The sequence below is a fragment of the Gorilla gorilla genome, chromosome 4, assembly GCF_029281585.2.
Source record: "Gorilla gorilla gorilla isolate KB3781 chromosome 4, NHGRI_mGorGor1-v2.1_pri, whole genome shotgun sequence".
Lineage (NCBI taxonomy): Eukaryota > Metazoa > Chordata > Mammalia > Primates > Hominidae > Gorilla > Gorilla gorilla.
Genome location: NC_073228.2, coordinates 94,415,410 through 94,424,020, shown reverse-complemented (window position 1 = coordinate 94,424,020; position 8,611 = coordinate 94,415,410). Strand labels below are relative to the sequence as shown.

Sequence of the window (8,611 nt, the reverse complement as noted above, 5' to 3'; positions counted from 1 at the left end):
CAAATGAAAACTTTCAAGATTATACAGGCTCTCAATGGTGTAAAAGGCATCATTTTCTCTAGCATAGAAATGGAGTTAGAGACAACAACAGTTGAGCTACACAGAAAATTTAAATATCTTTTGAAAGAGTGTGAAGTCTGTTCTTCCAGATTGCAAGTAGATGCAGGTGAGAAATTTCAGAAAGACACTTTTATCCACACTTGGACGTGAAGGGTATGTAGCTAACACAACAAAATGAATTTTAAAGAAAATTTGCAAATAATATATTTTAAGGAAAAAGTTTTTAAACTTTAATATCTTGCTCCTAGAGCATCATTTTCATATAGAATTTTGCAACAGACCATTTTTTTTTAGCCACTGCTATGGACTGAATTGTGTCCTCCTCTAAATTCACATGTTGAAGCCCTAACCCCTAATGTGACTGTGTTTGGAGACAGGGACTGTAAACAGGTAATAAACGTTAAGTGAGGTCATAAAGGTGGGGCTCTAATCTGAGAGAATTTTTGTCTTTATAAGAAGAGGAAGATCGACCAGAGCTCTCTCTCTCTTCTCTAGGCATGTGCTCTGAGAAAAGGTCATCTGAGGACAAAGTACCCGTCTGCAAGCCAGGAAGAGAGCCTTCGCCAGAAACTAAACCCCGCTGGAAACTTGATTTTGAGCTTTCCAGACTCTAGAACTGTAAGAAAATAAATTTCTGTTGTTTACACCACCTAAACTGTGGCATTTTGTTATGGCAGCCTGAACAGACTAATACAGCCATTAGAAGTAATTCTTTTATAAGAGAGAAGCACTTGTGTAGTTTGTAAAGCAGAACCTAAGTCTGCTTTATACAGTAAAATCTTACCTATATACAATAAGAACTTCCCTAAGTTAAGAAATATAGGAGAAAATGAAACCTTCATTTGTTGCTGGTGGGAAGATAAATTGGTATAGCCACTTTGAAAACAGTTTGGTATTTGCTCAAAATGTTAAACACAGAGTTACCATATTACCCAGCAATTTTACTACTTGGCAGATAAGCAAAAGAAATGAAGGCATACAACCACACAAAACCTTGTATATGAATGTTTATAGCAGCATTATTCCTGATAGACAAATAGTGGAAACAACCCAAATGTCTATCAAGTGATGAATGGATAAATAAAATATGGTATACCTACACAATGAAATATTATTTGGCTATAAAAATAAATAAAGTACTGGCATGCTACAACATGGATGATCCTTGAAAACATTATGCTAAGCGAAGGAAGCAAACCACAAAACTATATATTGTATAATTCCATTTATATAAAATGCCTAGAATAGTCAAATCCATAGAGACAGAAAGTAGATTAGTGGTTGCCTGGAGCAAGGGAGTGTGATGTTGGGGGTGATTGCTAATTAAATGGTATGTAGAATCTCTTTCTGGGAAGATGAAAATGTTCTAGAATTTAGATTTTGGTGATTGTTGTACCATCCTGTGAACATACAAAAAACACTTTAAATGGGTGAACTGTATGATGTATGAATTATATTCCAATAAAGCAATTGAAGAACTGTACATATACTTACATATACACATACACAGAAACATACAGCAAGAAAACGTAAAATATCAATAAATGTTTCATATGTGTTTTCAGCTGAGTTTCTACTCACTTCTTTCGACATATATATATATATATATAATTTTGTATACTGAATATAGTTTTCAATAACCAGAAAATAAATAAATATTATAAACAAAGTAAATGTTCTAAACTCTCCTGCCCTGGGCAAGGTTGTTCTCAGAGATTTCCCAACTAATAACAATGACAAGAACAACTGCTATCCACTCAAACTCTCTTCATCTATTGTTTACTGTGTGCTGCTACCTGCTGGAAAGACAAGCTAAATAAAGTATATAAGCTCCTTGAGGATAGGGACTTTATTTTTATTCACTACTGTGAATAAAGAAAACTCTCAATTTGGTGAATGAATCAAAACCACAATGAGATACCATCTCACACCAGTCAGAATGGCTATTATTAAAAAATCAAAAAATAACAGATGCTGCTGAGACTGTGGAGAAAAGGGAATGTTTATACACTATTGATGGGAATTTAAATTAGTTCAGCCACTGTGAAAGGCAGTTTGGAGATTTCTCAAAGAACTTAAAATACAACTACCATCCGACCCAGCCATCCCATTACTGGGTATATACTCAAAGGAAAATCAATTGTTCTACAAAAAAGACATACACACTTGTATGTTCATCCCAGTGCTATTCACAATAGCACCTAAGTGCCCAATGATGGTGGATTGCATAAACAAAATGCCATACATACACCCCATGGAATATTACATAGTCATAAAAAGATAAAATTATGTCCTTTGCAGCAATATGGATCCAGGCTGGAGGCCATTATTCTAAGCAAAATAACACAGGGACAGAAAACCAAATACAGCATGTTCTTATTTAGTGGGAGCTAAACATTGAGCACACATGGACATAAAGATGGAAACAACAGATACTGGGGACTACTGGGGTTGAGGGAGAGTGTGTGAAGGGTATGGGGTAAAAAACTACCTATAGGGTGCTATGTTCACTACTGGGTGACAAGATCATCTGTACTCCAAACCTTAGTGTTATGTAATATACCCATGTAACAAGTCTGCACTTGTATCCCGTGAATTTAAAATGAAAGTTGAAATTATTTAAAACAAAAAAGAAAAAAGAGATGAATGAAGACATCACTGTATTTTCTTTCAGGCAGGTCACAATCTAGTGTGGTTGTGTGGAGTGCAAAAACAGGCAGTGGTTTACTAAGCATAGATACAGGGTGCTGTGGGAACATTTAAGAGAGACACAAAACCCAGGATAGGGTATTTAGGACAGGCATCTTTCGGAAGATAATTTTTTTTTTTTTTGAGACAGAGTTTCGCTCTTGTTGCCCAAGCTAGAGTGCAATGGCACAATCTAGGCTCACTGCAACCTCTGCCTCCTGGCTTCAAGTGATTCTCCTGCCTCAGCCTCCCGAGTAGCTGTGATTACAGGCACGCGCCACCATGCCCGGCTAATTTTGTATTTTTAGTAGAGACGGGGTTTCTCCATGTTGGTCAGACTGTCATTGAAATCCCGACCCCAGTTGATCCGCCCACCTTGGTCTCCCAAAGTGCTGGGATTACAGGCATGAGCCACTGTGCCCGGCCATGGAAGATAATTTCTCAGCTGAGTCCTGAAGAATGAATTGGTAGCAGGGAGGGAAAAAATTCTAGGCAGATAGAGTAGCTTATATCCTAAGACCCAAAGATGAGCTGGAGCATAGTCCACTCAAGGGATTTCAAAAGCTGTGGTTAAGTTTGGAGTGTTGAGTGAGTGTGGGTTGTAACGAGAGATGAGGTTGGAGGAATTTCAGAGGGTATAGATAATAAATCATAAAAAGCTCTACATGGAGTGATTTTATCTTAAGGCAATGTGAATCATTAGAAGGGTTTTATTTAGAAGGTGACTCTATTATGTTTGTATTTCTCTTGGTTTTGCAGACTATGCCATTTAAGTTCATTTATTATGGTTGGTATTTACCTACAGGCTAGCCAGGACTAAGTTCAAAATAAAAAGAGAAGACTTTTGGGGTCTTTAATTAAAAATTCTTTTTTTTTTTTGAGACAGAATCTCGATCTGTCACCCAGGCTGGAGTGCAGTGGCATGATCTTGGCTCATGCAACCTCCACCTCCCCGGTTCAAGCTCTTCTCCCGCCTCAGTCTCTTGAGTAGCTGGAACTATAGGTGTGTACCACCACACCTGGCTAATTTTGGTATTTTTAATAGAAAGGGGGTTTCACCATATTGGCCAGGCTGGTCTTGAACTCCTAATCTCAAGTGATCCGCCCACCTCGGCCTCCCAAAGTGATTAGATGACAGGCGTAAGCCACCGTGTCCCGCTGTTAATTAGAAATTCTATTGCTTATGTGGCTCTCCCAGCTTCACTTCTTACACTGTTGATGAGGAAGTTGGGGTCCTAGTTGGGCCGGTGCTCTAGACTTGGTTGGTGGGAGCAGAGAGCTATGACTGTCACGGAACTTCACTCTGGAGAGGTTTTACTGAAGGCTGTACTTTAAAGTGATCAGAGGCTCCAGCTGGTATTTCTAGCTCTCCCTAGATCTTCCACTGAGCAGATGTAGCCTCACCTTCCCCACTCAATATAGCTTTTGGTATTTTGGAGATCCTACCTGACAGGTGACTCTGTAGTTAAAGTTATAATTACTCTGGATGATATTTTAATTTTACCTGGCATTTTAAGTGCATAATATTTAAGCCATCTCTATCACTATCTCGGGTGGTAATGACGGTATTTTCTAAGTATTTTGACTGGTATAAATAATGTCTGGCTTTTAATCTTATAAGCATTGTACACAATGAACGATATTCAAAGCCAAAATTATACACAACTAACCAGAGGTGGAATCATTAAATGCTTTCATGTGGGAAGGGAAGAATTCAGTGTAGAGAATGAGTTTGAAAGCAAGCTATTGGAGTGATCCATGTGAGGAACAATAGTGGCCTGACCTGACTTAGTAAGATGGCAGAAAAGTTGAAAATGGCTAATGTATGAGCAAGTAGACATGGTAATGAATATGATGATAATAAGAATAGGGAACACTTACAAATAGCTTTGGTTTGTGCCAGGCAGTGTACTATGTTCCTTACCAAGGTTATCTTATTTTCTTTCTTTAATCCTCACAGCCGACTTTGTGAGTTACAGCTCTATCACTGATTTAGACACATCCCAACGTTGACTTGCATGGTGCTCTGACTCACCTTCTGAGCAATTTTGGCCATTGTCATACTGGTTTTCTATCAGTTCTGTCGACAGGCCTTGTTGTTTCTGACTTAGGGCCTTTGTGGATGCTGTGCTCTCTGTCTGGAATGCTCTGTACTCCCAGTCCCTCCAAACCCCAACTCATAGACATTTACCTAGTTAACATCTACTTTTAGATGTCAGATCAAATACTCCTTTCTCAGAGAGGCCTTCCTTGAGCCCCAAGTTCAGGCGAAGTCCAATTTTTTCATGATTTTATAATACTACACACATTTCTTTCCAATGATAATAACAGTTGTAAACTGATGTGTACTTAAGTGTTTAGTGGAATCATTGTTATTTCCTATACTAGGTTATAAAGTCCATGGGAATAGGAACTATGCTCAGATTTCAGTTTTATTTATTTATTTATTTAGAGACAGAGTCTCAGTCTGTTACCCAAGCTAGAGTGCAGTGGTGCAATTATAGCTCACTGTAACCTCAAACTCCTAAGTTCAAATGATCCTCCCACCTCAGCCTTCTGAGTAGCTGGGACTATTCGTATGCACCACCACACCTGGCTAATTTTAAAATTTTTTTCGAGACAGGGTCTCGTCATGTTGCCCAGGATGGTCTCGAACTCCTGGCCTCAAGCAATCCCCTCGCCTTGGTCTCCCAAAGCTCTGGGAATTACAGGCATGAACTACCCTGCCTGGCTTATTTATTTATTTTTAATCATCATCATATTTCCAGAATTTATCACATTGCATGGCATACAGTAAGCATTCAATTAATGTTACTTGGATAGATTGTAAACTTGGAGACTTTCACTTTCCCCTATTTACTTTTCAAAATCTATTAGTTTACAATAGTTTCCTTATTGTACCTATGTCATCCCTTCACAACACTCAGAGTGGCCATAAGCACTCCAACAACTTATGCAATTTAGGCTGTCTCCCGAGTGATGATACTCATCATATTTCTGTGACTTCCAACTTCTATCTGCCTCCTGGATTCACTCCTTTTCCTGTTACCAGCATTGCTCCAATGAGAACAAAGACTTTTAATTTTGCAGATTCATGATCAAACACGGAGATGTGTGCTTTTGAGTTGACCATTATTCAAGTCAAAACCTGGAGCAGTTATTTTTGAGCAAAAGGATGAGGAATGATCAAAGGCTTGGAATTTTTAGTGCAAATAAGGGTTGGTTCATGCATTTTAAAGGCATAACATTCATAATATCAGAGTGCAAGATGAAATTGCTAATGTAGAGAGCAGTACAAGAAGGTAGTAAGACTTTCGGCTTCAAAGGCAGGAGAGACCAGCAACTTGATCACTTTGTCTGCTTGAGAAAAAAAAAAAAAGAGAGAGAGAGACAGAAAAGGAGACATTTTGAATTGGGTTTTCAAAAAGGCAAGAAATTACAAAATTGAACCCATTTTAAGATTTTTATTATGTAAAAAAATTGTATGTATATGTGAAAGGGAAATGACAAGGTGAAATAGTTTTTTCTTTGAAGGAAACAAGATTATAGGGTGAACAATTTCTTTATTTTGTTTTGATTTACATTTATATTGTCATACGACACATATATTTTTCAAGGAACTCCAAATCTTCTTTAAAGTTTCAAGGTATAATTTACAGAGTAGATCTACTATATGGGATGTTCCATGTTACATCATTTTAGTTAATCCCAACAATGACCCTGAGAGGAAGATGTTGAGCCGGAGGCAGGAGGAATTCTTGAGTCCAGGAGTTTGAGACAAGCCTGGGCAACATTGTGAGATCTCGTCTCTACAAAAAATAAAAAGTTAGCTGGGTGCAGTAGCACACACCTATAGTCTCAGCTACTTAGGGGGCTGAGGTGGGACAATGACTTGAGTCTGGGAGGCCAAGGCTGCAGTGAGCAGTGATCATGCCACCCACTCCAGCCTGGGTGACAGAGGAAGACCTTGTTCCAAAAACAAAACAAATGAAAAAAAAATGAAAGATAAAAAATTGCTTTAGAAGTTGAACAAGTTTAAAAAAAGAGATACTTTTTGTGTGTTGTAAGAGGTAGACCTAGGAGTTGAACCCTGCTTGATCTGATTCCAAGTTTAGTTTTAATCCATTGTCCTACTCTTCCTCTTTTCAGGGCAATGGGACACGGTCTTCTTAAAGAAGACTTTCCAAATTCCCTGAAACTGCTGAAAATATTTCTTCCTCTGCTGCTTTATTTAAATTAATGAATTATTTCAATAAATAATTTATTGATTAATTATTGTTAAATGTTAATATTTATTAAACATTTGGTGCACATATGCCAGTGATTGTTGTACTTTCTGCTTTTTTTTTTTTGTTGTTGTTGTTGAGATGGACTCTCACTCTTGTTGCCTGAGCTGGAGTGCAGTGGCGTGATCTTAGTTCACTGCAACCTCCACCTCCCGGGTTCAAGCAATTCTCCTGCCTCAGCCTCGCAAGTAGCTAGGATTACAGGTGCCTGCCACCACGCCCGGCTAATTTTTATATTTTTGGTAGAGATGGGGTCTCACCATGTTGGTCAGGCTGGTCTCAAACTCCTGACCTCAGGTGATCTGCTCGGCTCGGCCTTTCAAAGTTCAGGGATTACAGGCGTGAACCACCGTGCCAGGCCATGTTGTAGTTTCTGAGTGAATAAGGGTGAATACAATGAACAAGGTCCTTACTCTTAGACTATTCTAGTAGAAGAAAGATAATAGATCTCAAATTAGCAAATAAGAAAGTTATGAGATCACAGTAAGTGATACTTAGAGAATGAATGTTGACTATCTGATTGTGATGAATTATTGGAGCCCAGAAGCTGCTTATTAAATAACATAATGGGAAGACCTCTCTGAGGAGCAAACATTGAAGTTGGGATCCCAATGACAAGAATGATCCCAGCAGAAGAGCAAGTTTTTACCAAGGCCCTGTGGTAGAAACCAGAATATGTTCAAGTAATGGCAAGAGAAGACCAGTGTCACCAGCTCGTAAAAGATGCCAGAGAGAGACGCAGTTGGAAAAGTAGGATGTAGCCAGCTCATGAAGGGATTTGTAAGCCAGAGTAAGAAAAATGGATTTTAGTTTAATGGACATAGGAAGTCATTGGAGGATTTTAAGTGAAAAAATGTTATTCTTGGGGCTGTGTGGAAAATGGATTGTTGAGGAGCAAAAGAGTCGGGTCAGGGACATGAGTCAGAAGGCTATTGTGATATTCCCAGTGGGAGAAATGGCAGTGGTTTTGATGGGAGCAGTGGTTCTTAAATGAAAGTGTTCATGGGAATCACCAGAAGGGAGGGCTGAAAAAGCTGATAGACCTGCTTCTTCCCCCTGGGGTCTGATTCAATACAAGTGGGATGGCGCCCATGTTCGCAGGTTGTGCTGATGCTGATTCTACAAAGGACAAAGGTGTTAGTAATGGAGATAAAAGGGGAAAGATTCAGGATGTATTTTAAAGTTGAGACTACAGAACTTGCCAATGGATTGAATTTAGGGAGTAAGAAAAGAAAAGAATCAACATTTAGAATTCTGGGGAAGTGCTAGAGGTGCTTTTTACTGAAATGAGGCGGTCTCAGGAAGGAACAAGTTTTGGTTGGAGGGGAGTAAGGGAAGAATCAAGATTTAATCGAATTAAGGGGAAATTATGAAGATGTTACATTTTATACATTTATACTGGATTGTATTAAGTAATTTTAGATGATTTATTAAGGTGATCTAATCTTTTCACTGAGGCAGTGGGGCTGGTACAGAGAACACAGCTAGCTTGAGCAGGTCCCAGTGAAGTGATGGAGGCCAGAATGGGGGCTGGAGCTAAAGAGGGCACATGGAGTCAGGAGTGGTGACAGGCACTT

The 8,611-nt window shown here is 38.8% G+C and overlaps 1 long non-coding RNA gene across 1 annotated transcript in view; it reads left to right on the top strand.

The window, feature by feature from the left end:
• The first annotated feature begins 502 nt into the window (after window positions 1-502).
• LOC134758459 (uncharacterized) overlaps window positions 503-8,611 on the top strand; it is a 138,974-nt gene continuing 130,865 nt past the window's right edge. Inside the window, exon 1 of the long non-coding RNA XR_010133668.1 lies at window positions 503-678. This is a non-coding gene — a long non-coding RNA (uncharacterized lncRNA). The remainder of the gene's footprint in view (window positions 679-8,611) is intronic.